Below are 26948 nucleotides of genomic sequence, written 5' to 3'. Positions count from 1 at the left end.
TACCAGGGATTGGATATAAGGAGGAATTTTTTACAATGAGGGTGGGGAGGCCCTGGCACAGGTTGCCCAGAGAAGCTGTGGCTGCCCCATCCCTGGAAGTGTCCAAGGCCAGGTAGGAGGAATTTTTTACAATGAGGGTGGGGAGGCCCTGGCACAGGTTGCCCAGAGAAGCTGTGGCTGCCCCATCCCTGGAAGTGTCCAAGGCCAGGCTGGATGGGGCTTGGAGCAACCTGGGCTAGTGGAAGGTGTCCCTGCCCATGGCAGGGGGGGTGGAACGAGATGATCTTGAAGTCCCTTCCACCCCAAACCCTTCTGTGACCTCATGTCTATGAGAGTGACCCCAAAACCTGTGATATTCTGGATGTTGTGATATTTTCCTTCCGCTTTCTGAAGTTTCTTTCCCGTTCCACAACACAACACACACTTTAATAGTGGGAAGAGAGGAGTTGTTGACTTTTCAGCTCACAAGTCGCCATGGCCCTGGGTCCCAGCTGAGTCTTTGCTTCCCTTTTAATTCTGCTCCCAGTTGACACACCAGAGCAAGAAGCAGATGGAAAGTGCCCCCCTCTTGGTCCCCAGGACTCACACAGCCAGCCTGCTTGTCTGAGCCCCTACAATTGACTCCAGCTTGTCCTCCTTGTCCTCATTGCCTGCAAATTCACCTCCAGATTCCAATTCTGCTGCTTCTAGTAAATGAATCCTCCTGCCTTATTGCTGTGTCACTCTGTGTTTGGAGGCTTCTCCACTAACCTTTCTTTTCTTTAAAATGTAGATATCTTGCTGCTACTTTTAAGGCTCTCCATGGTTTATCCTTCCCTTTTATTCAGCTGTAGTACAAGGTTAGCTTTGACTTTCACACAAGGCACTTTAAAGCTTCCTCAGGTGTTGTCTCTTATCAGTGGAAACTCCCAATTAATTTCCAGAAGTTCTCACTGTATCCCTTTTTCAGCTCCTCCGACTTCACCTTCCTCAGCATGGATAAAATAACCTATTTAGCTGATTATGGCAAGACAATGACAATTACATTCCCTGTGAAACGAGGATTGCTACCCCAGATTTTGCTGCTCTTGCTTGTTTTGCTTCAGGGACTTTGGAGCAGCTCCTGTGCAGTTTTCTCTGTGTGCAGGAGACCACGTGCAAATGTTGGGCTCCATCAGAGAATTTGTTTACAATTCCTTCAAAGTAACAGCTCCCAGACATCCCTGATCCTGCGAGGGGGTGCGGGGATGGTTTGTGTCTGAAGTTGTGCCGTCAAAGTGAGTCTCTCACAATTAGAATGCCCCGTGTGGAGGCTGAGAGCAGAGTATTTGATATTGTCTCTCCTACCCACTCGCTGTAATAAAGGTGACTTTCAGATGCAGTGCTCACTCCCACACAAACCAGAATTCCTGTGTTCTCTCTTAGATTTTTTTTTTTAATGAGTGTGTTCGGTATTTTTATTTTGAACCTTTTCAGCGAAATTAATTTTTTTAAAAAAAATTATGGGAAGCTGAAGCGTAATCCTGCTTGTTTTGACAGCTGGGGGAGCTTCACAAGCGCAGTAAATTTAAGGCAAGAACTATTAAAATATTGTAAAATCATGAAAACTCAGAAATATTTGGTGAAACTCTAGTGAAACAGGCAAGCTTGCAAGGGTGATAAAATCAACTATAATCAGTTCTATTTATAATGAAAATATACAATATATAGAATTGTTATTTTTTTAGGATGAGCTTGACCTCTTTAAACTTCAGCAACAGAGTATTTTGGGGTGTCAGGTACTCTAGGCAACAAATCCTTCTAGTATATATTTACATAGAAACGCTTGGTTTTGTAGAAGCTTTGTAGACGTACTTAGAAAACCAGTTCCCATTTGGAGTGCACATAAAATCCTTTAACAGGCTAAGGAATTAATAAATATTGATATTTGTGTTTGTAATTTACCAGAGTTCCACAGGAGATGAGACAAGTTTGGGGTTTCTTGGGAACTGGAGCACATGGGTGCAAACTAAAGAAGGCTTTAATGTCCCCAGGGTTGGATAATCCTTATTGTGAAGGACTCACAGGTCAGGGGTGTAGGAGCTGTTTGTTGTGTGTGCGGGCAGTGCAGCCTGTGGGAAGGAGTGAGGAGTCAGGAATATCTGTCCATGGAACTCTGATTGGTGTCAGGAGCAACTGGCAGCTTGGCTGGGCAGAGCAAGTGAGCGTTGCCTCGAGCACTGCTCAGTCCTCCCAGCTCTGGAATGCTGGATGTGTCCAGTTGACTTTGGAGGACTCGTGTCTGCAGAGAAAAATGATCCTTGCTCCCCTGAGAGAAAACTAAAGCACTGCAGAGGCACTCCTGCCATGATTCAGGTCTCTAAACTCATGGATCCAGCAGTGAAATATGTTTGGTAGACTGGGTTAGATGGATGAGAAGAGGGATGAGCATCAGGCAATGTAAGGGACACCAGTGTAGGAATATCTTAGGGAATAAAGTAGCTTGATTTGACACAAGTTTCAAAGATCTGCGTTGGAATACAAACTTCCATTCCACTGTCCCTGGATTTCCCTTGATTCACAAGTGTCCAGGCAGCTGCCAAGTTATTTAAGAGAGTTAACTTCTTCCAAGTGTTTCAGGAATTGCAGTAAAGATCTCTTAGTCAGCAGTCTGGAAGGTGTGAATGCCGGTTGCCATCTGCTGCTTCTTATTCTCTTGTTGTCGAGAAATTATGTACTCAGAAATATTGACTGGGAAGACCTTGAGGAAAACTGTGTGGTTTGTGGGTTTATGTTGTGTGTAAGAGATGGTTAAAGCCAGATTAAGATGATCAAGGCTTAAAGGCAAAAAGAAGTGAGGGTTCACCGTAGCAGTAGTGATGCTGTGCTTGTTTGCCATTTGCATTCCTCCTTTTTCTTCCTTTTTTTTTTAAATATCTTGGAGGTTTATGTAAATATTGCTGCCTAGAGGTACCATGTACAGGTGTCCTTGAAAATAGCAGGTTGAAATAAAGGGGATTGATCTAAGAAATAGTATTGTGCAGGGACAAAAACAAGGGCTTCCAATGGATATGAAGTGTGGAAAGAAAAAAAAAAATGTTTTCCGGACATCACCTTTGCTGCTGCCTGAAAAATGATGTTCAGGAAATTGGTTTTATTTATTTCTATTTCCTGTTTAAGCTTGGGTACGAAATAAGTAAATGACCTGCCATAAAGAGACAGAAATAATTAACTCAGTGATGTTTTTCTTTTTCTTGGTTTTAGGTGGTTGTTCGTTCGATGAGCATTACAGTAACTGTGGTTATAGCGTCGCCTTGGGAACCAATGGATTTACCTGGGAGCAGATCAATACCTGGGAAAAGCCAACAATGGATCCTGCTGTCCCAACTGGTAAGTGAGATGTCCCAGCAGCAGCAGGGAGATGCAGTTCTTGGAGAGAATCAGCTGTTATTCCTTTGTGGGTGTGTGCTGGGTCTGGGTACCCTCAACAGGCAACAGGATTTTATTCAGTGATGAAAAGATGGCTTGTGTGTTCAAAGTAATCCGACAACTGAGATGGCTTTTTACAATATTTGCTATTTGATATCATTCCTGAGTTGTTTTCCATTCCTTATTCCTCTTTTATTTCTCATTTAACAGAGAGGAAATGTTTTGGATGTAATACTCCAAGGTTCGTTCAACTTTTTAGGTGTTTCAGGATCACTGAGCTGTTTTATGTGGGGAGGTGCATGTTGGAGAGGCCAGGAGAAAAGTGAAGCTTTGAAATGTCTGGAAGTATTGGACCTTCCAGTTACCATTTAGCTCTTAACTGATTGCTTTAAATTCTAATTCTGAGAAAGACAAGAAAATGTCTAGAGAATAAGTTGTTGTAGCTTGTGCTTCATTGGGCTGGGATTTCAGACAGGGGAATTTTCATAAGCAAGAAAAACATTTCCAGCAGAGAGTTATCAGAATTCCTAATTTGCTAATATGTATTAAGAATATCATGGTCTTCCATGTGATATTTGAAATATTCTTTGAAGAGCTGATTATAATTTCCAGGTTTTGTTACTCATTGCAAGTTACCATTATGTTGTACATGGGAATGAATTCTCCAGCTTTAACAAAAGTGCTCTGGAATGCTTTGTTCACATTGAGAGAGAACTTGGTTTAAGAAAACACACTAAAGTTTTCTCAAAAGCTTAGTTTCTCTCTGTTGGTTGCCACCCAAAATAGCAGCCCAAGCCTTTTTGAGGCCCCCAGTGACAAACAGACCTCACCAGCCAGTTAAGGCTTTGATTTCACTCCTAAAAAAAGAAATATTTGTTCCGGTTGGTGCATTCCACAGTGAGAGCATGAGCTACATGGCAGAACTGGAATATAATGTTGCTCCAGAGGTATTCTTATGCCTGTAATTATTGGGATAAGAGACTTGTAATTGCTGGCTGCCTGGCAAGGACACAGTGCTGAGCTGATGTGACAATAGCTCCCTGGAAGCACTGACAGACAGCCCAGTCTCCAGCCCTGGGTGCTGCTTGGCAGGAAAAAACAAGCACACAAGAGACACTAGTCGAGCTGAGCTTTCTCCAGCACTGAAAGGTGGTTTAAGTTCTGTGATTTTTAAATTATTTTATTACTGGAACTTATCCAGAACAGGAGGCTTCAAAGTGTGTGACACCTGGTGCCACTTGATTTGGCTGTGGCATTCCCAGAGGAGTTCATTAGGAAAGTTGCAGGTTTTTAGTCTTGTCTGTGAGAATTTATTTTGTGATTCTGGATGTTGTGTTTTTAAGGATGGTGGTTTTATCTCTGTGGTTCCTCAACTTCCACCCTGTTGTGTCCTGTTCCTTGTCCCTGCTGAAGACCAAACTACAGGTCTGGGAATTAACTGATTCCAAAGTGATCTGAAGGAATAGGAACATAGACAGTTTTGATGCAATTAGGAATCTGGAATAAATGGGAAGGTTTATATGGCTTGGTGTGGATGAGTTCAATATTTGGTCACTCTAAATGTTAAGATGAACCCTTCCTTTCCTCCATGTGAAGGTGTATTGTCATCTGAAGTGCACTGGAACTATGGAGAGATCAACAGACTCATAGAGGTTGCAATCTAAACAACAATAGACAAAAACCAGACTGGAATGGCATGATGAAAAAAAAACCTCAAACAACAAGCCAACCTCAAACAAACAACCCAGACACACACAAGAAAAAAAAAATCCAACATAAAACTAACCCAAAAACACTAAAATGTAATTTTTTTTGACAAGGCTTTCAGAATTATTTTTCCAAAACTAAATATATAGATGGTTTTGTGTTTTCCCCCTGTCCATGATATCTAAAGATGTTAGAGCAGCTGCAATTTTAATAAAGGTTAGACATCAAATAAAAAAGCCAGAAAGCTCTACTGAAGGAAGATGCAAAGCTAAAACAGCCATCAAATTGGAATGTGCTGATAAGGAGATGTTATCTAAAGATACTTTAAGGAGCAGGAGGGGAAATGAGTCGGTTCCTCCTGTTACTGATTGATGTCTCAGGACTATTCACAGAGAACAAAAGGCAAAATCAGTAGGTGTGAAAAGATTGGCCATGGCAAATGGGTACAGGAGGGTCTGGTAACAAAAAAACATGTTTTCAGGAGCTGTCCAAATGCTGCCAACCTCGAAGTAAATTATAGTGGTCAATTAGACTCCCTGAAGCTTGTGGACACGTTCAGAGCTATTATTGAGAGTGTTGCTGGACAGACCCGTAATGCACATTGTTTGTGTTGGTTACTCTTTGAAAACCTGTTTGCTGAGAATAAAAGTTGTTTACTTTAAAATTCATCCAGGGGCAAAGCCAGGTGAATAAACTGATGAATAGCACGTTCTGCTCTTACAGGCAGGGAGATCTTTAAAGCCAGAGGGCTGGAACATGTGATGATGGACTTTCCATGGCATTTAATTTCCCCACAGCAGCTGGGAGCAGCAGGGTTTGAGGTGGTATCAGAGGGGTTCGTGGAACAAGCCTTGGTGGGCAGCCATAGGCAGGGAAGCTCCCTGGCACTGAGAGGGGTGGCAGGAGTGCCAACAGGGTTCTGAGGAAAACGGGGAGGAGCTGTTGGCTCCGTGGAGGACAGGGAGACCTCAGCAAGTGAGAGCACCGGGCAATCCCCAGCCATGGGAAACTCAACCAGGGGAAGTGCTGGGTTCCACCCCTGGGATGGGACAACCCCAGATGTACAGACAGAGTGGGAATGAGATGGTGGAAAACACTGCTAGGAAAGGGCCCTGAGGGTTCCGGTCCGTGGCCTGTTGGCCATGAGTCAGCAGTGCCCTGGCAGCCAGGAGGGTCAACCCTGTCCTGGGGGCATCAGGGAGGGGATTGTCCCGCTCTGCTCTGCCCTGGGGTGGCCTCACCTCAATATTGGGGCAGTTTGGTCTCTGCAGGAGAAGAATAAGGTAGGTATCAAGCTCTTAGTACCCAAAGGAGGGCAGTGAAGGTGGGGAAGGGCCTTGAGGGAAGCTGTGTGAGGACACTGAGGGCACTTGGTGTGTTCAGCTGGAGGAGCCTGAGGGGAGACCTCAGTGCAGTTCCACCTTCCTGGGCAGGGGCAGAGGAGGGGCAGGGACTGAGCTCTGCTCTGGGGGAACCAGGGACAGCACCCAGGGAATGGCCTGGAGTTGTGTCAGGACAGGGTCAGGTTGGATATTACAAAGAAGTTCTTCCCCCACAGGGTGGTTGGGCACTGACCAGGCTCCCCAGGGCAGTGGGCACAGCCCCAAGGCTGCCAGAGCTCCAGGAGGGTTTGGATGATGTTGTGACTCTTGGGGATGGTCCTGTGCAGGGCTGAGGGTTGGACTGGGTGATCCCTGTGGGTCCCTTCCAACTCAGCACACATTCCGTGGTTCTGTGGGGACGCAGACAGTCGTGTAGATATTCTTTGTTGGGATGGTATTTTAAATACTGCCTTGTTTTTGTAGCTGGAAATAGGTTAAAATACTACCTTGTGGAAATGGTAAAACCCAAAAATGAGCAGGCATTAAGCTGGTTTAATGATACTAAACCAGTCTGCTGGGAGATGTCAAAAAGCAAAGCCAGCCCCTACCCTGGTCAGCTCTTCCCTCTGGAAAACATTTTGGCTTTCCAAAGTACTAGGAGATCCCTTTAAATTCAACCAAGCCACAGAACTGTGTCCTCCTGAATACTGATGATGCCATCTAGCACTTTTTACTGTGCTTTTTTTTCGTCACTGGATCTCTTGAGTGCTCTTCAAAGGAGGTCAGTACTGTGAGTGAGAGCCTGAGTCCCTAGAGCCGTGTAATTCTCTGCTGACACGCTGCTGCAAAGGTCTCTGCCCAGGGATGTCTTTCTAGTCTTTATTTTTTTAATTGAAATGTCAAAAAAAAAAAAAAGAGGCAATTAAACTGCTCCATTAGCAATGTAGAAGTTTGTAGGCAATTTGTTTTACTCCCTTGCCAGCAAATAAACTGTTTCCCATGCATTCTATGATTAATTCCTTAGGGCTGGAAACACTGTTAATTGAGGGATTAAGAACCAGATGTTTGTTGTTCTGAATAAATGTTTCAAAACGTGAAAGACGGGAATTGTAGGTATCCAACCCCCAGACTTCGGTGGGACTCTGGTTCCACCTCCTTGCACAATAGCAGCAGTGATTGTAACAAAATATTCTTTAACAGATGGGTGTTTACTTAAGCCTGAATACCCTCAGTGATGAGTATTCCACAGCTTTGGGCTGCTTGTTCCACTCTTTGAATTATAAAGGTTCTCAGTCCTTCATTTTCCTTTCTATGGCTTCATCTCATCATTTTTTTTCCCATTTTTGGCTAGGGAGAACCATCAGTTGTTGCTCTCTTAGAACCTCCCTTATGTAGTTCTGTGCAGTTAAATCTTTATTTTGCAGGACTAAATGTGACCCAGTCCTTTTAACCTTTCTTCATTCAGCATCCTGTTTCCTTCCCTATGCCTTCAATCATTACTTTATCTTTTTTTGGAGTATTTACCTGAAATTGTGTTCCAAGGGCAAGGCACAAGACTAATTCTGTTCTAGAAGTTCAAAGCACAGCAAGTGCATTTCTCCTGCACACCTTTATTTTCATCTTGCCATTCTCATTCCCCTTTTCCTGTAAATGTTCAGTCTTTATGTGCTGCTGTTAGATGGTGTGAGATGGATGTGGCCCTTTGGTTTGTGTGGGATCACAGAAATTATTTCCTTGGTGGTAAAACTCTTCCCTGTGAGGGTGGGGAGGCCCTGGCACAGGTTGCCCAGGGAAGCTGTGGCTGCCCCATCCCTGGAAGTGTCCAAGGCCAGGTTGGATGGGGCTTGGAGCAACCTGGGCTAGTGGAAGGTGTCCCTGCCCATGGCAGGGGGTGGAATGAGGTGATTTTAAGGTCACTTCCAACCCAAACCCTTCTGTGATTCTGTAAAAGCACAACTTGAGCTCTTCTGTGGGTTTTTTGGGGGGGCAGATTCTGGGTTAGTAGAAGGAAATGTGTTGTGTGTAAACCAGCCAGGCCAAAGCACTGGTCTTATTTTGCATGTTACCACAGCATTCCAAAGAACCTGGACCTGGCTGCTCTTGCATCAGTTGCAAGAATAATATTAATAATGAAAGTATTTAACATTTAATGTTCAACGTATTTTACCATCATTTGCTAATTAACTGCAATGGAGATTTAGCCAGGGCTGACTAGACTGAAGCAATTACTTTAATTGTATTAAATATAATTCTGTCTGGATACAGAGGCATTGTGTCTTGTGCATTTGCACAGCTGCATTTTTTGCTGTTAGACTTATTGTTAATCCCAAATTTACTTCTGTGAAGTTTCCCAGTTCCAAGTGAGGAGGTAAACAGTCAGCACAGAGGCTGAAGGTCTGGCCCCATCTGCCTGATGAGTCCCTTCCTTTCATGTATGAAAATTGGCACTGCAAGTGCTGCTTTTCCTTCAGAGAAATACACAGTATTTCTTACAATAGAATTGTGTGTATGTGTGTAGATCTCCATATCAGTTCTGTTTCTTGCTGAATTGCTCTCTAAGTAGATGCTCTGTTTGTCTAGAAAACAGAACTGTAGCTATTAAGAATTTAGGGATAAGCAAAATGTTTGGAACAAGTTACGGTGTTCGGAATGCCAACACTTGTATTGTTATTTAGCAAGTGCAAAGTGCCTCGCTTTGCATCCTTATTCCACAAATCTTCTGCAAAGAGCAGCCAAATCTGTTATTGATGAAAGGTGGTTTTGTGATAGAAATTGATACATTTTTGTCATTCATAGAATCAATAAGGTTGGAAAAGAACTCAAAGATCGAGTCCAATCATTAACCCAGCACTGCCAAGCCCACCACTAACCCATGTCCCCACGTGCCACATCCACACAACTTTCAAACACTTCCAGGGATGATGATTCCACCTCTGCCCTGGGCAGCCTGTTCCAATGCCAGACCACCCTTCCAGTGAAGAAATTTTTCCTAATGTCCAGTGTAACCCCCCACCTGCCTGGTGGATGTTTTGAGATGACAGTTGGCAGGTTCCAGGCACAGCTGTGTCCTGAGTGCTGCCTTGTGGGGTCTGCATCCCATATCCCAGTGAGGTGATCTCAGCCCAGGAGCTTTCAGTGTGTGCTCCTCATCACTCTCCTTGAAGGAATCACTTCCTTCCACCTCACTGAGAAATTTGGAGCAGTTATTTTCTTTCCTCTTGCAGCAGAGATAAGGGATGGGGACTCTTCCCATGTCTAAGCTGGTGTGTTCCTTTGTCCCAGTAACTGGAGGAATCTCTGAGCTTCTCACTGGAAGAACAGAAGGATCATCATCATTAGTGGTGCTCATTTAGCAGGCAAACATCCCGGGCAGGATGTATCTGTGAACTCCAGATGGCTAAATCCTACTTGGGCTCCACTGAACTGGGGGAAGTTTTATGTGAGTCTAATGGGCCAAATGCTTTGCTGTGTCACCTTCCCCTTTTTGTGAGTGGCACCACGGAGTTACAGCAGGAATGAATGATTATCCAACAGCTTTCCTTCAGGAAGGTAATAACTGTCCATCAGTGCCCACACTGGATGGGCAGGATCCTTTCACTCTGTTCTGGAGCTGTGGAGTTAGTGCTGACCTCTGCAAAGGCCAGAGACCCTCTGTGCATGGGACAGACACTTGGCTTTGTTCCTGCTGCTGAGCGAGTGCCAACAGGAGTTAGACTCAACATTTGTAAATCTGGAAGGCGATGCCATAAAATTACCATTTCCCCGTGTCTGAGTGTATTAATTCTCGCTCGCAAGAAAATACACAAAGAAACTTGTTAAAGGAATACATTAAAATTCATCTGTGTATATGATGAATCACCATCCAATTTTGTCTGAGAGGGAGAAAGAGTTTTGGCTCAGCTGTCTGTATATTTTTTTTTTTTTTTTTGCTCCAAAAAATATTTTATGCAGGGGAAATTACTAAGAATGAGTCAAATATGTTTCTCTCCACTCTTTTCACTTCCATACAAGTAAATAGATTAGTCTGGGGCTTGTTAATGAGCTCCAAGTCACTTCTCAGATGTGAAGGTCTAAACAGAAAGGGCTCTCTGGAAAGTTTCCCCGATGTGTTTTTATTTTGCTGTTTACTCTGTAGCTTCGTGTCTGTGTTCCAGGATTCTTTCTTCGAGCTGTAAATAATTCTTCCCCATTTCCAGAATTTCATCCCTATTTTATGCTAACCTGAGTTTTTTGGGGGAGGTTGATTGCTTAGTTGTTGGATTTATTTTAGTGGATGTACGTGCCAATGTTTAGATTTCCAGGAAAGTGTGCTGCTTTGACCTATTTATGAATATAGCTTTGGGAGGAACGTAACCTTGCAAGCAACTAGAGGGAACTTTTTCTTCACTACAGCTTTGAATTGCTGTGTTTTTCTCTATCCAGACCCTAAGTCATTCCTATAAATCATTCTGTGAAGCCCAGCACAGGGTTTAACTGTCCCTCAGAGAATGTGTTGTCACCCAGATTTTTTGCCTATCTCATGTCAGGTCTGGGCTGTCAGTAACTAAATCCTACCTACACATGTGGACAATTTTACTTTTTTAGCCAGGGAAAGTCATCAATGAAGACCATGAGCAGTTGCATCTTTTTTACAGAATTGATTTCAGGAAGGTAACAACTTAATTTTAGGAGCAGTTCTTACCAAATACTTACTCTGTTGTGTTTCTGTGTTCTAACACCAAGTAAAGCCTTTCTTTTGGGATTGGATGCACTAGTTTTGGGTGGAAGAGAGAAACAGTGAGGGACTGTTTGACCTGAGCACATGGAAAATTGCAGACCTGTAAATTAAGTATCTCACACTTAGCTAACTACTTAGCTTTTATTCCGTGACTGAAGATGCAAGAGTTGATTTAATTAAGAACATCTCCCTCTCTGGAGGCCTTCTGCTGAAAGGAAATTACATCTCGGGCTTTAATACTGTGTCATTTACACTGTAAAGGTGAGAGAGAATTTCTCCTCGTGTGCTGATTGTGAGAAGTCATCAGGAGCATCCTTCCACTTCGGTGTAGGTGGTGTTTGGGTCCTGAAATGGAGCTTAGCAAGGAGGTGGTGCAACCTTCTCTGAGCTCACAGGGTGCAAAGACACGGCATCAAAGGAATCTGGTGGAATGACTTGTAGGCAGTGTGGTAATGACCCTGAAGGGATGTGTAGTTCCTGCACCTTGATGTGTTAAATGGTACATCTGAAGTGTTGTCAGTGTGTCCCTGACCCCTTCTCTGTGAGAGCTGCCAGAAACGGAGCTGTCTGTGGCTGTCAGGACCTTCCCATTCTCACCATTAGTGAGGCCATGGCATTTTAAAGCTCTGCTGTAACGTCCCTCAGCACCACACAGGGAGGAAGGACAAGGGACCTGCTGCTGTACTTGGTTTTCCTCCATGGTTTCAGTGCTGAAACATTAAATTTTTTCAGCATCTCTTGGCTCCAACAGTAGCTGATGCCTCTCAGCATCCTACACACAACCTTTATTTTTCATAATGTGTTATTTGGAGCTCTGTTAGGACGTGCTGTCCAGATGCCAAGTGTGTTAAACCTGGTTTTTGTTTGAGGGCCAAGTTAGGGAATTGTTCAGCCACAGCAGTGGAAAAAGCTTCATGAGCTGGGAAATAGAAGGAAGAGAGACTTCTTCCCAGTAGATGACTTTTAATTTAAATTCTGTTGAAATAAATATGGTTGCAGGAGTAAACAAGGTGCATAGGTAGAATGAGGGATGGAGAACATCCTTCTAGCAAAGATGGAATAGTAAAATTGATAAATGTGAAGTTAGTGGATATTAAGGAATAGAGGAAAAGCAGTGACTAAAGTAGGAACAAAAGATTCAGAAGGAATAGATAAATTCAGATTCAAGTGATGTTGAAGGAATTGACAGGATTAGGGAATATTGCAGGTCTAGTGAGAGCTCAGACATTTGTCACAACCTTTCAGAAGTGAATTTTGAAGTATATAGAATTCTGATTTTTTTTTTTTCTGGACTGTGGCCCTCCTCTCATTGGGTATTTTTTCTTTATCCTGGAGGGTTGCTTAGCAGGGTAGAGATGGACAAGCCCAGCAGGAAAGAAGTTCCAAGAGAAGAATGACCCGTGAACCTGCATGGGGCAGATGGCCAAATTTAGGACAGGCCAGGTTTGAAAAAGGGAGGGAGAAGGTCATGAATGAACAGTCAAATGCTGACAGAGAAGGATTTACAGAAGGAAATATTGGGTAAATCATAGACAAAATTGCTCCTCAGAATTGATCCAAGAAAGCAACCAAGGCATTAAATAAGGATTCAAAGCAGAGGGTGGGCAGGATGCAGGAAAGGCAATAAGTGGTGTTGAGGTTGTTGCTCAGCCCTTGTGAGCTTTAATAGCAGGGCCTTGGTAACTCTGTCCATGTGAATTTTCAGGTTTTTGCAGCTATTTAACATGGAGTCAGTGGAATTCTCCTGAAATCCCTTAAATTCAGTGGGAACTAGATGTAATCTCTTAAAGGGACTGTGTGCTGCAGTGCATTGTCTGGTTAATGCACTCCTTTTCCTTTTTCCATTTTTCTTCTTTTTCTTTTTCCCAGTGAGGTCTCATCATCTTTCTTACTTTTTTCTTTTTCTTTTTTTTTTTTTAAACTCCTGTCACAAACCATCACACCACTTAACAAACTTCCAGCACCTGAATACAAAGCTGTGGTTGAGTATCTTAAGATTCCAGTGCTAAGAATTATTTAACTAATGCAGTTCCTTTACCACAGGCCCTATTGAGTGAATGGTGAAATAACTGGAAATCTTTCCACCAGCTTCAAAATAAACAGGATGCAGACTCCCAATAAGCAGATTTTCAGATGCTTTGCTATTTAATTAGAAGGATACAGATTGTTTGGTGGAATGGTAATAACAGCCTCTGATCACTGGTTCCAGCGAGAACTGTTGCTTTTGAGAACTTGTGGGGAAAAGAGAGTTCTTTTTTCATGCTAGGGAAATATTAGCATTTGTTATTGCTTGGATCAGATATTTAGTGCATGGAATTTGGCCCATGAAAAATGCTGGCGTTGAGGTCTGCTTTCCAAAAGTCATTTATACACGTACAAAGGGAAGTTGATAGCAACAATATTAATATATTCCCATGGGGAAAAATATTGTTAAGCATCTCCTGCACAGGCAGTCCAACCTCCTCCGTGTCATTCACCTCTTTTAGAAGGGAGTGGGAACTGTTGTGCTTATATTCCTTTGAGATGTAAAGTTGTAATATTACAAATTACCACTTGTTTTCTGTATTGACTAGAAAAATAAATGCAATTATGCTTATGAATGTTGAAAATTAAGCGAGAGAAAGCAATTGTATGTGTTTGAGGATCTTTTCAAATGAAAAGCTGTATTCACTGAATTCTCATGGGCTCTTTTTTCTCCCTGTCATGTTTCGTGACGTGAACTCTCAATTGAGGGAACAGCTGCAGGAAAAATGGCACCAGCCAAGTCACAGGGAATTCACAGGAAACCGAGACATTTCAGGCCATAACACAAGCACTTTTCACCTTGAGAAATACTTGACTTTTTATTAGCAAAATGCCTATAAATACAGAGAGGTGTCAAGCCCTTACTGGCAGCACTCACCCTGGGTACTTTGGGTAAGCCTTGCACAGATGGACCAGGATCCTTCACTGTCACCATAGAGAGGGTTTATCTTTCTAATGGTGCAAACCTTTCTCTCCTGGTCTTCTACTTTGGATTTCCTTGCAGTGCAAACACCAAGGAAGTGTCCCTGTTGATCAGAAGGGTGCAGTAAGGGAAGCAGAAAAGGAGACCTCCATCACGGGTGTCTTCTTGCTTCATTTAATTCTTTTGAGACAAAATGATCCTTAACACTAACCATGTGACCACATCCCTTTGATCTTTGAAAATACCATCTATTTATGGATGGTTGGCAGAGGCAGGATGTTTTACCCAGCCCTGGCACACGCAGCAGCAGGAGTGGAAGAAGTAACTTGGAGGCAGTGAGTGCCCTGCTGTCCTCAGAGCCATGAAACTGCAGGGCTGTTTCTGATTAATTTTAAGATGCTTTGGAGCAAATGTTTTATTTACTGAAAGTTTATGCAGCACTTCCAGTTTTTAATTTACTCCTATAACACATCTCTAATATCCAAGTTAATAAAGCTTTAAGCGACGTGTTTGTCATTGTCACTGGATCACTGTTAGTGAAGGACTCAGTTTGCTCCATAAACTCATTATTCAGATACCACATGAAAACATAACACTCCAAAAGCTTCCTTTCACTCCATCCCTCTTGTTTTCCATGTATATGAGACTTTTTTTTGTATTTCTTTACCATCTTCATCTTATAATCTGGTCGTGAAGATCAAGCTGTGAAGAAATTTGGCAGTAAAACCCAAATCACCTCCTCCATCACCTCCAGCCTAATAGGATATCATCAAGGTATTAAAAAACCAAACAAACTATAAGCTAAATTAACTTCTGGCTAATTTTGATGCAGTCTGGGGTGACTGAGTGAAGATGTACCAGGGATATTGCTGTGCTTTCTCATGGCCAGTTTTACTACTCCATCTGTCCGCAGCAGACAAATGTGTTTCCCCCTTTCAGTTTTATAGGTTTAAGTTGCTTCCAGTATAGTTATGGGAATATTCAAAGGAGGAATCATAACCAGAAAAAAAAAGTGGTTTAGCTTAGTTCTCATTAGCTGTTCATCTAGAACAGATTGCATGGGATGGTTTTCTGGAGTGTGTCTGATTGCTGCAGGATGGTAACTTAATGGGGACACGTTTTTATCAGCTTAAGTGTGTCTGTGCCAACTGACCTCACAGCTTGGTGTGCACTGAATCAGCTTTAGAAACTACAGTTGAAATCTAGGATCTCATTTGCATGGCCCCCTTTGAACTTAGTTCACTGTTGTGTATTTGTTTGATTTTTCTATGGCATCTGGCATCCCTGATCTGAACTAAAACTCTTCATCCTCCATCCGTAAACATTTGTTGTTTTTCAGTCCAGCTTTCAGATCTGAAAAATCCTTGTCCCTATATTTTTTCTTCTGTTCTCTTATGCTCTGAGCTTTTCTTCTCATGCAACATTCATGTTCCTAATCTCACTGAGTTAGGAACTAAGTTTTTCTCTTACTCCACAGTGTTTTTACCTAGCAACAAACCAAGAAGCTTTCAAATCTCGCTACTGTGGCTCTTATCACACCTTCAAGGCCAGGTTGGAAAGGGATTGGAGCAACCTGGGCTAGTGGAAGGTGTCTCTGCCCATGGCAGAGGTGGTCTTTAATGCCCCCTCCGACCCAAACCATTCTGTGAGCCTGTGATTTCTGCGTGGCTTTTGTCAAAACTGTTCTATTTTGTTCCCTTTTTTAGCACCATCCCTCAGGATCTGTCAGTCACAGCATCAAGCCCAGGGAGAGCCAGATCTGTAAAACTTTTCCCTTCAGCTTGCCAAGAAAACAGCCCAGGCACCCCCTTAGAGCTCAGCTGAATTGGGTACAGAAAGCATTTCTCAGCCTCGTGGCCTTTAAGTGAGAAACAGGATTGCAAAAGCTAATTCGCTTGTTTTCATAGCACGATCTTAATTCTACAAGGGAGAGAGGATGATCTAATCTAATTTAATTTTGCTCTTTGAGAAGGAGGGAGATCACTTGGCCAGCTGCTGCTCTGAGCAAACCCGGAGCGTGCAGGCTACAAGATAAGCTTTGAACTTTATCAAGTCTCTCGGCAGGATATGCTAATGTGTGCTGTTGGGAGAGTTCTGAAACTTTGCCTCTGATTGTATTAATTAGTGTGCTGCTCCAAATGAGCCATAACTCACTGGAAAATAAGGAGCTGTTCCACACAGGGCTTTTTGTGTCCCTGGTGCTTTAGTGTTTGGGCAGGGTGGACTGTGATTTCACAAATCAGGCCAAATCCATGGCCTCCCTTCTGCTGTTTGGATTTCTTTTTGAAACTTCAAGCATGATGTATTCCAGCAGTTTATTTATTAGAAGAGGGAGAAGTGTGTGCTCCAGTCTTGTGTTCGAAGAGAAAGCCTTTTTCTCCCCAAGTATTTGCACTTCTAACAGACAAGATGTGGAAGCACCTCAGAGCTTCAGTGGTCATACAGAATATTCCTCTAGACAGTGACAAACTCCCTCAAAACCCAAATCCACTGTCATTTAGGGCTCTTAAACTAATCCTCTGAGGTGGACTTGTATTGTTAAAAGTGTAGTTTCTAGGTGGAGTAGGTTTGCCAACAGGTTGATGGGCTGTGTTTTCCTGTCTATCACTTTTGCAATAGGCAATGCCTCAGACCCCCCCAAACCTTCCCAAACTGGAGCTGCCCTCTCTGCTTCCCTCCCTGCTGGGCACCCCCAGCGTGAGATCTGGCTTCCCATAAATCTGTAGGGTTGTGTTACCAGGTAGTGAGTTTTAGTCATGTACGATAATTTAAAAGTCATACATAACTTTGGAAAAAAATCAGAGTTTTGTTGTGATTATCAACTTAGCTTTTCATGCTGATGAGCTCATCAAGCTAATTAGCAGCCTGCCCTGTCTCTTACATGCCTTGATCATCTTCCATGCAGTGTTGTCCCAGGCTGACACGCTCCTGTCTTCAGGAAAATAAAACCAAATAACTGAAGGTGGTAACTTTAGTCTCACTCCCTGCATTCCAGAGGTTCTGCCTGCACGCTGATTTTTTGCAGATTTGCTCTCTGATAGGACAAAAGGCTTATTTTTCTCTTTAAGATGATATAATGGCTTCATACATATGGTTTAAATCAAATAACTGACTTTCTCATCACTTGTGAGCAAGCACAGGTCCTGCCTACAGCTTCACTGCTGGTCTGGCCTGGCTAAACTTGATACCCCACATGCCTGCAGGGTCTGGGTTGGACTTAGCCCCCCCTCAGGCATCTCTCTAAGGAAGAGAGATCTAAACATTTGGCTAAAATGTCAGTATTGGCTCAAAGACAAGTATGAACTCTCTAGAAATTCTCATTTAGATCCAGGCACTGCTCTGAGAGCCTTTCCAAGACAGGTAATGTGGGTATTTTGGCTTTCTTATTCTATCAGCTTTCTCTTTAGATTTCTTTTTCCATTTGTCTGAGAAACATTTAAGAAGTAGATGAATCACCAGCATCCTTCCTGTGAAATGAAGAGTTCATACCCTCCATATTAAAAATCAAGCTTTGTATCAACTCCTTTATAAAGACTCCACTCAGTCTCCCTGTTTTGTGGAAAAAGAGAAGACACTGACACTTTTATCTCAAATTTACTCCTTGCTCTAATTGCAGGCAGCCTAATGATTCTCCATTACTACTGTTAATTAAAGGAATGTGACCAACAGTAGGGTTTTTTTAGTCACCCTACAGCCCTATGCTTCCCTTTATATTTCTTTTTTTAGCTCGTGAGGTATCAGGCTTAATCTTCCCACCTGCTTTTCCTGAAGACTTTTTCATTATTCCAAGAGCTAAGGCAATAAGCATTATCTCACTTTATGATAATTATATTTAAAGCCTTCTTAAACTGCAGTCAGATAGGAAATCTGAGAATTGTGCACCAGGGTTGTAAGGTGCACTGCAACAGCCTGTGCAGAATTTGCTGTACTGTTCTATGTATTTTCTGTGTGTATTCTGCTTGAATTTAGAAAAAGTGATAAAACCTATCAAAATTAAGGTTGGACAAGGCTTGGAGCAACCTGGCCTAGTGGAAGGTGTCCTTGGCCATGGCAGGGAGTTGGAACAAGATGATCTTTCAGGTCCCTTCCAACCCAAACCATTCTGTGATCCGATGAACCTTAGAGTCCATTCCATATTTAATAAGTAGGTTTGGGGCAGTAACTTCAGTGTTTTCATTCAGTTTTCATGCACTTATTCCTGGAAGCTGGTTGACTGTGTAGATGTCTCCTTGTAGCCTGAGGGTTCTTGGACCCCAGCTGAGCCTCTTGTGCCCCCTGGTCCAGGTGTCCTTGTGCAGCAGGATGCTCATGGGCCTGTTGAACGTGTGCCCAATTTGCCATGAAATGTGTTTTCCTGTCATTACCTCGCCCTCCAACCTGTGATCCAACCACCAATCTGCTTTTTTTTTTCCTTGCTTATTTACATCCCTGTAACTAATAATGCTTTCACAGCCCAATTATGCCTTCCACAAACACGTGCATAATCACTGCCTTCATTTATTGTCTCTAATTGAAAGTTTGCTACAGAAACTCTGTTCTCCGGGCCAGAATAACAATTTCTGTTGGGTTTGTTGTTTTTAGCTGGTGTTGTTGAGGCAGCACAACAGTGCTGTGCTGCCCTCTGATAAACCAGTATCGAGGTGAAATCAAGAAATCCCTGTACACAATAAGCTCTGCAACCCTCTCATGCCAGCAGAGCCATGGCTGTGCTAACAGAGAGCAAGTGTTCAGGTGAAGGCTGTAGGTTTGGATAACATCTTCACTAATCAGGCATGTAAGATAATTCAGCTAATTTTTGTTTAGTTAAAAGTAAGCAGAGATATTAGTGCAAAAGGAAGGAAATTATTTCAGCTTCAGGTAACACACAGTTAACACACATTTTCCAGTCTTTTCGCTTTTTTTTCAGAATATTAACAGTTTAAAGTACTTGGCTATAAAAAAATCTCGTAATGAACATCAAAATTATTATTTTTTTTTAAGGATACTGACCTAACTGCAGCGGCAGCAGTTCAATCAGCCTTTACAGTAGTGCAATCTTATTGAATTTCTGCCAGGAATGTAAATGAGAAGCCATTCTGCTTTAAAAGCTTCGGCTAATATAATTAATTGCATTCATTTTCAAGGTGATGTCTTGCTTGTTTGGGCGAGTGAGCAGTAGGGGATTTAAAAAAAAAAAATGGAAATTTCATCAGTGATTACAAAAGAGAGAGTGATTTACTAATTGCCTTTCACCGTTCCCTGACAGTTTGTATCTCTTACCAATCTGCCTCCAGTCACTGGAAACATTTGTGTGCTGAGAGATGAGGATAAATACACCAGGAGGAATTCTTCAGTGGTGAATTTGTTTTTCTTTCATGGAGAACTAGATTTGTCTCCTGTGTTTTGTAGCGAGTGCAACCATTTACCCTGTGACCCCTGTGCTTTAGATTAAAAGATGTTCTATTTAAGTGTTCAGCAGAGAGGGATGTAGTCGGGAGCAGTCCTGTCCTGGGGGGTGCTGTGGACCAGAACCCTGCTGGCACCTGTGCTCTCATGTTTTCAGCTCCAGGAAACATAAACCAACAGTGATTTACAGCAGTTCACAAAGGGACTGTGGGAATGCTGCAGGTTCTGCCTGTTTCCTCATGTTGCTGCCTTGTCCAGCTCAGTCCCTCACAAATTAAATGAGAAAAACCAGACTTCATAGTCTGTTTTGGCTGCTGGATCTCTAGTAGGGCAGCAGCTCACCTGCTGGGATGATCCTGGTTCCTTTATTTCTTTGCTGCCACGGTGTTTCAGTGTGCAGGGATCTGTGCTAGAGGCAACAGAGGATCTGCTCACAGGTGTGTGGGCTCAGAGTGTGAAGAAACAGATGTTTACCTCGAAATCCAGGATTATAGAGCGATTGTGCATTTGAGGGAACACTCCCTTTATATGACTGTAAATGCAGCTGGATGTCTCCAGTTAAAAAACTTGCCTTAAGTTTTAGCAGAGAACTTTTAAAAAGGAAAAGCTGCAGAGTCAGAGAACAGGCATGATAGGATGTGCAGGACAATTTTTAAAGCTATTTGAGCTTTGATGCAAAGTGTATTTATACTTCTGACAGCTATACTTCTTACTCTTACATTTAAATGTCACACATCTCATATCTACAGAAAACTATCTGTGATGTGGCTCGGTACTTCCAGTGTATCCAGTCTGTGTGTTCTTCTGAAGTGGAGGGATATTTCATGCATTTTTGGTGCTAGTTTTGAGAGACATTCTGCTTATTAGCTTGTCTAGATGCTTATTGTTTATATGTCAAATCTTTCTTTACCCACACAGGTAAAGAGCACGAGAGTTTCATTTTAATCCCACCTGTATTTCCAAAGGGACACCACACACAGGCTTTGCCCCCTGCAGGAGGTTCAAAGTCTCTGTGTTTCCTAGTTCTGGACATCAAGATGAGAGTGGGCACTCCCACGTAGGAAAACAGAGCGAAAGAAAACCATGGGATGCTCCAACAATCCTCTGCTGTTGGAGCAGAACTGGGGAAACCTTGACTAAAAGTCCAGAGCCTCCAGGTGAGCTCAAACCCATCTCTGTCTCTTAGCAGAAACACAGTTTCTGTGACTAGGTAATTACCAATATTTTTAGTTATCCTCCTCTGCCCTTATTCTGCAGTAGCAACTTAAAAAGATTAAGAATTATCAATTAGAATTTAGAGAGGGTTTTTTTTTCCCTACTCTTTTTGCTATTATTTATTTGGTTTAGGTTTTAAGTCTAAAAGCAGGATTAGAATTTGTTCCAGCTCAGAGGCTGGGACAATAAATGATTTGGGAGTTCTAGATAAATGGGATTTAATCCGTTAGGTGACTGAAATCGGTGCCATGTGCTGAATCAGGGCAATGGTTTCTGCAATCTCCCTTCCCTGCTCTCTGATACATCCTCACTGGCAGCCTGGAGATAACTTGTTAAATCAATCTCTGGAATGAGATCTGTTTGACTCGGTTTAATTTTGTAGAAAAACGTGTTGAATGTAGATGGAATCGTGAGAGTGAAGGCACAGACAAATGTCTGGCGTGTGTGGGTTCCTTCAGGCATTTCTGAGTTTCACTTACAAATAGAAAAAGTGTCAACTTTGTGACCCGAGTGAATTGGCAGATTCGGCTCCATGAGCCTGTGGAATCAGTGAGGGAAAGACCCTGCTGATTCCAGCAGTAACCCAGTTCCAGGCTGTTTAACAAACCGCAGCAGGAGCCTCTAAAAAATAGCAGTAGATAAGCAGAAAGTATCAGGAGCTGAATAAACACGAAAGGGTTGGACAGCGCAGTGAAAAAGATCACAAACAATGTTTGCCGGTTCACTGAGGCTTAAATCATTTCCCTGTAGCCAATTCTGTGGAGGAATGAATAAGTAAATACTTTGTACTGCAAGAGCGGTTGCTTCTCTAGGAAAAACAAGTTGACAGTTGATTTTGGGTTTTTTCCTAAAATGCCTTTTTTTTTTTCCCCTGGGTAAAATCAATGCAGACAAACCGAGAAGTAACAAGGTGTTAAATGAAGTTGCCCTTGATGACTGTGCCAGGTCTGCCTTTCCCACTGTTGTAACTACAGCACGATTCTATGACATTCCTGTGATGACTCTGTATTTATCCTGCAGTACTTTGCAACCTGGCTCTGGTGTAAATTTGCTTTATTTTCCCGTGGCTCATCTGCTGTTGTTGTTGAGGGTAAAGTGTGGCAGGAAGGAGTGAAATGGAATATTCCTGCTGCTCGTGGAGGATCCCTCTCCCTGCAGTTACAGGCTTGTGCTGTTGCCCTGTCGCCTTAAGTGATGGCAGAAATCTTAAAACACTTAAGACACCCATTAAACCCTGATTTCAGCGCTTACTCTTTTTCATTCCAGCAGTTGTTACTGGCATTTAAAGCCCCTGAGCCCAGTTGAGTTTAACTGTGGTGACTATCACCCCGTTGTTCTCCTTCCCTGCCTAAATGAGATGTCTCCCCTGAAAATAACAGGAGTCTGGGATGCAGGTGGCACAGCTTTCAAATGTTAAACCAGACGGCAATTATCCTGAGTTAGGCTCTCATTTGCGATATTCTGAGGTTTTGGAGTTGGATTTTTATTTTTATTTTTTTTTTTTTAAGCAGCTGTGGTTACTGTTTGACATTTAAACACTTGTTTGCTTTTAGCTGTTTGCTGAAGTCAGGTTCTAATTCTCCTGTGTTGGAAAGGCAGTGGAATCCTCCTGGGACCTGGCTGGCTTCTCACCCCTGGAGCTTTAATGGTCCAGGAGGTTCTGACCTTCCCAGTTAGACAATGGACATGATTTCCCTTTAAAAGCCGTATTTGCTACACACCGTATTTCTCCGGGTTTGGAGCTGTTTAAAAAATATTGCCTTTAAAGCTATTACCAGTGTACAAATCAAGGCAGGAGACTCTCTACAAGCTGATTTAACTTCAAGTTAGGAAGCCTGCAGATGGGTTATGGGGTTTCTAAGCTCTGGAAATGCCCGTCAGAAAGCTTTGATCTCCCCCTCCTTCAGGAAACTCAGTTCTTTAGTAGGTTTGAAGACGCGGAACAACTTTATTTTCATTTTCTAGTGTTTTAAAAGAAAACTGTTTTTTGATCAATGAGAAGAGTAATGTAGAATTTTAAAATGTGAATTCTGATTTCTGACATTTAAAAAATCAGGTGGTATTGTATAATTTCTCCTGAACAAAGGAAGTGAGCTCACCTGGATCAGGAAAATATGGAAGAACTTTGCTACCTTTGTAGAATCATTTTGCTTTCTGTGGCTGCTCTTTAATCAGTGTGGGGTTTGGACTGCAAAGTGAAAAAGAAGTGATCAGGATTGTTCTATTTGAATACCTTCAGGATGATTTTTTTCCAGTTGGTAAAGCACACAGATATCATTATGGACCTGCTGGTTTGTAAACTCATTTTACACTTCATGTCCTAGCACAACCCCTAAGAAGTTAGTCGGACTGAGTAGGCACTGGAAATAAAAAGTGGATTATTTCTTGTGTAGAAATGATAAAAGAATAATGAGCATAATCCAAAGTAGGGGAAGGAATTGCATCATCCTCTGGAATTAAGGCTGATGTTTGTATACATTAAATTAAGTAGAAATATTTGTGGTGGCAGAAACCATTGAAGATCTGAAATCTGTGTGTGAGCTGGGCTTTAATATGTATTGTACTCCTTTGCTATTTAGTAAATTGTCAAAATGGTAACTCCTAGAATTGGCTTGTGGAATTTCTTACAGGGCTATGACTGGGAAAGTCTGCAGCAAGATGTCGAAAATACAGACTTTAGGACTTGTATAAAGGTTATTTACAATCAAAGGAATCAAAGATATTAGATTAGGTCAATCTATGGTTTGGGAGTTGTAGAGAAACGTAAAGCAATGAAGCTGTAAAAGCTGAAAAGAGGGAGAATATAAGTAACCATACAGTTAAAAAAAAGGTGGTGATAGAAACAATGGTTGTAAAAGATAAAGCTGATGCCTTTAATGCATAGCTCAGCAGCATTAAAAGTACAATAAAAAGCAGAAAAGGCCTGGAATGAATGAGCAGAGTGAGTGGAAATTGTAGCGTCTCCTCAGGGCTGCAGTAAATGGAAAGGCTGTTGGAAAAGAGATAAAGGTACAGCAAAAGTAAGGCTGGAGTGGTCTGGGGTTCTGAGAATCTAAAAATATTAAGGGTCACTGGAAAAATATGTGTTTAAGAGCCTTGGGAGAATGACTGATTGATTGATAGATGTTCTGCTGGGAATGAAAGGGACACATGCTACAGGAATATCTGAGCTGGTGATACATTTAAGAAGGAGACACCATGAACTGGATGGGAGAGAGGGCAATGCACATTAATAATAATTCTTTGGAATAAAGGGAAATACAGCAAATAGAGACTTTGGAGGACAAGAGTAGGGTAAATGCTTTAAGTAGACACCTGGTAAACCAGGTGGGGAGGAAAAGGGAAGCAGCTTTCCACCAGACTTTGTTTGCCAGCAGTGTTTTATACGTCTGAACTCTTCTCACTTTGTTGCAATGGTGTTGGCGGGTGGTGGTTTTAAGGTTCATGTGGCTGCTGGGATCCTTGCTGAAAATCCAGGCTGGAGAGTGGAAGAAGGGGGGAAAGATGGGCTCTGAAGTTACACTGAAAACTGAGCCACTGCTGTGATGTTGCTTTAAACTGGACCTTCCCCCAAAAGTCTGGTGGTTCTAGAAGGTGTAGCATTCCTGTATGAATTTACTTCAGTATATATGGCACCATCTGTGGTGCTATTGTGCTTTTCTGTTCTCTGTTACCTTTTGATTTGACTGCTTTAATTATACATTAGTCATCCATTTAGACTTCAGTCATAGTCAAAACAAAGTGTTTGCACATCCTGTGTATCCCAAACGTGACATTTGGTCAGTCTGTGTGTTCTTCTGAAGTGGAGGAGTAATTTGTGGATTTTTGGTGCTAGTTTTAAGAGACATTCTGCTTATTAGCTTGTCTAGATGCTTATTGTTTATATGTCAAATTTTTCAACACTTCACTTGTACTGATGATGTTTTTCTGGCTGTGAAGACGTTGCTTTGTCCTGAAGGAATGATTGTTGTTTGTCTTGGTGGATAAGAGTTAACATAAGTATCTTCATAAACAGTAAATAGAACAAAGCCATAAATAATAACTCTTGTATAAAAAAAAAGGCAACTTTGTTTTTTTAACCGTGTTTCCAGACTAATTCTTGCAGGCAAAAAGTAAACATTTAAGCATTATTTTTGTTCATGAAACTGTCAGTTTTCCCAGAATGTTGGCTTCAGATTCCCGGGTTGATTTTGACATCTGTACACAAGAATGCAATTGCTGCACCCTAAAATTGTCTGGTAATATTTGAGAGCAGAGAAAAAACAGCCCTATCTATGACCCCGTTCTTTGGACACTGGGGTGGGAATGTCTTTCCTTTTCCTTCTGTTCGTCCTCGCTCATCCATGTATGTTTGGATATTTTTGCAATCCCACGAAATGTCTCCAGTGGCAAAGTATTCCGTTGTTTCTCACAGGTGACTCTTTGACAGAGTAAGTTGACTGTGCTTTGAGAAAACATTGTTGAAGTTGGAAAACATCCAACTTCAGTGTTTCTGTTGAATCCTCTTTGGAGGATTGTTCTACTGTAGAAAAAAAAAATTAAATTTCCTCTATCAGGTGATTTTTTTTTTCCTTATTGATATTGATGTGGGGAATGGCTGCCATTACCTGGAGCTTTTGGTGAAATCCAGGATGAACATGTGATTCCTCAGAATAATTTTTAAGGAAGAGCTGGGTTATTCACTGTCATAGGACAATCTGGTCACCAATTTTGCCGTGTCTCTGCCATTTGAGGTTTACCCCTTACACTGAGATCTCAAATCCCATTAGCAAGAGGGGAATTGCACTTAAGAAACATCAAATATCTGTTCTTACTGTGTGGTCTTTGCAAATACAAAGTCAACATTGTTTCCTTATGCTGAATGGATGTTAAATAGACCTTGGAGAGTTTTTCTGGTTGTTGTTTTATAGGGATTTGGGTTTGGTTTTCTCCTTCTCCTGTTGTGGTTTCAATGTATATCTTTTCTCTCTCAGCTTTCTTGGAGCCTGGCCAGTTTGCAACAGTTGAGGATTGAATTTTTTCTTGTCTCTATCAACTGCAGTTGTTTTCCCAAGGAAAAAAAAAATATGTAATTTTCCCCATTCTGCGACCTGTCTTTCTTATTCACGGTGCTTTTCAAAGGTCATAATATCTTAGCACGTTCTAAATGTCACAGAGGATTTGAATAACTTCTACTTCAACATATGGTGTGTGTCAGCAGTGAACTGCACTACAAACACTGAGCTCAAAGCAAACTGCATGAGGGAGTCAGGGCAGAAAGTAAATTAGGAGGGGAAAAATTAAAAATGTGGGATTAGTGGAACAATGAGATGAATCAATACACCCATTTTGACTAGTTGGGTAAGGTAATACGCTCAAAATTCTCAGGAGAAATTTCTGGCTTTTCGTGTCCATGCCCAACATTTATTTGAAGTCTTCTGTCTGCTTGTAATGTACTTTGCAAAAAATAATTATCTGTGCACATTCGATGTAATTTGAAGTATTGACAAAAATGGAGACTTGCAATTTAAAAGTAATTGTCTTTAATTAACATCCAGAAGACAAGCCAGGTTAAACATGTTTGTGTTCAGACAAGGAAGGAGCAATTCTTTTCACGTCCCCCAAAAACCATGTTTAAAACACAAATTATTTATCAAAGTCACAAAGGTTAGAGAGTGACTGGGTATTTAATGATGTTTTGTGGAAAATTTTTCTTTTTCTTGTGGTTATGTCCAATTGATGAAGTACTCTACTATGCATCAGTATACCATGATTTTTCATATATATATAAATATATATATATATATACAAACACACATGCAATTTTTGCTCAGGAGGGATGGAACAGGCAGGACTGTATGAGGTCTTGATGAATTTCCATGTAGGTTGTTCTGAATTCCAGTTTGCCTGTTGACTCTTTCTGTTGGGAATGTGTGATTCTTGCCTCCCTTGACTGAACTGGGGTAATTGGATAACCAGAACTTCCAGTGGCACTCTGAGGGATGCAGTTGTGCTCCCTCAGTCCTCTTGGCACATGGCTGAATGCCTTTCCAGAGTTGCCAAGGAAATGATTTTGAAAACTTGTCCATACCCCAAAAACTGAAAAAAGCACCTGAAGTGCCCTGGAACTGTGTTGAGACCTCTTCTAGGAGGTCAGTTCGTCTCCAGTTCTTACTCTTTCATACTCTTAGAATGGTTTGGGTTGGAAGGGACCTTAAAGATAAACAAATTCTATTCCCCTGCCATGGGCAGGGACACCTTCCACTAGCCCAGGTTGCTCCAAGCCCCG

Source organism: Lepidothrix coronata, unplaced genomic scaffold, assembly GCF_001604755.1.
Source record: "Lepidothrix coronata isolate B3197 unplaced genomic scaffold, Lepidothrix_coronata-1.0 Scaffold340, whole genome shotgun sequence".
Taxonomy (NCBI): domain Eukaryota; kingdom Metazoa; phylum Chordata; class Aves; order Passeriformes; family Pipridae; genus Lepidothrix; species Lepidothrix coronata.
The sequence above is the reverse complement of the archived record's forward strand: the minus strand, read 5'-3'. Positions refer to the sequence as shown.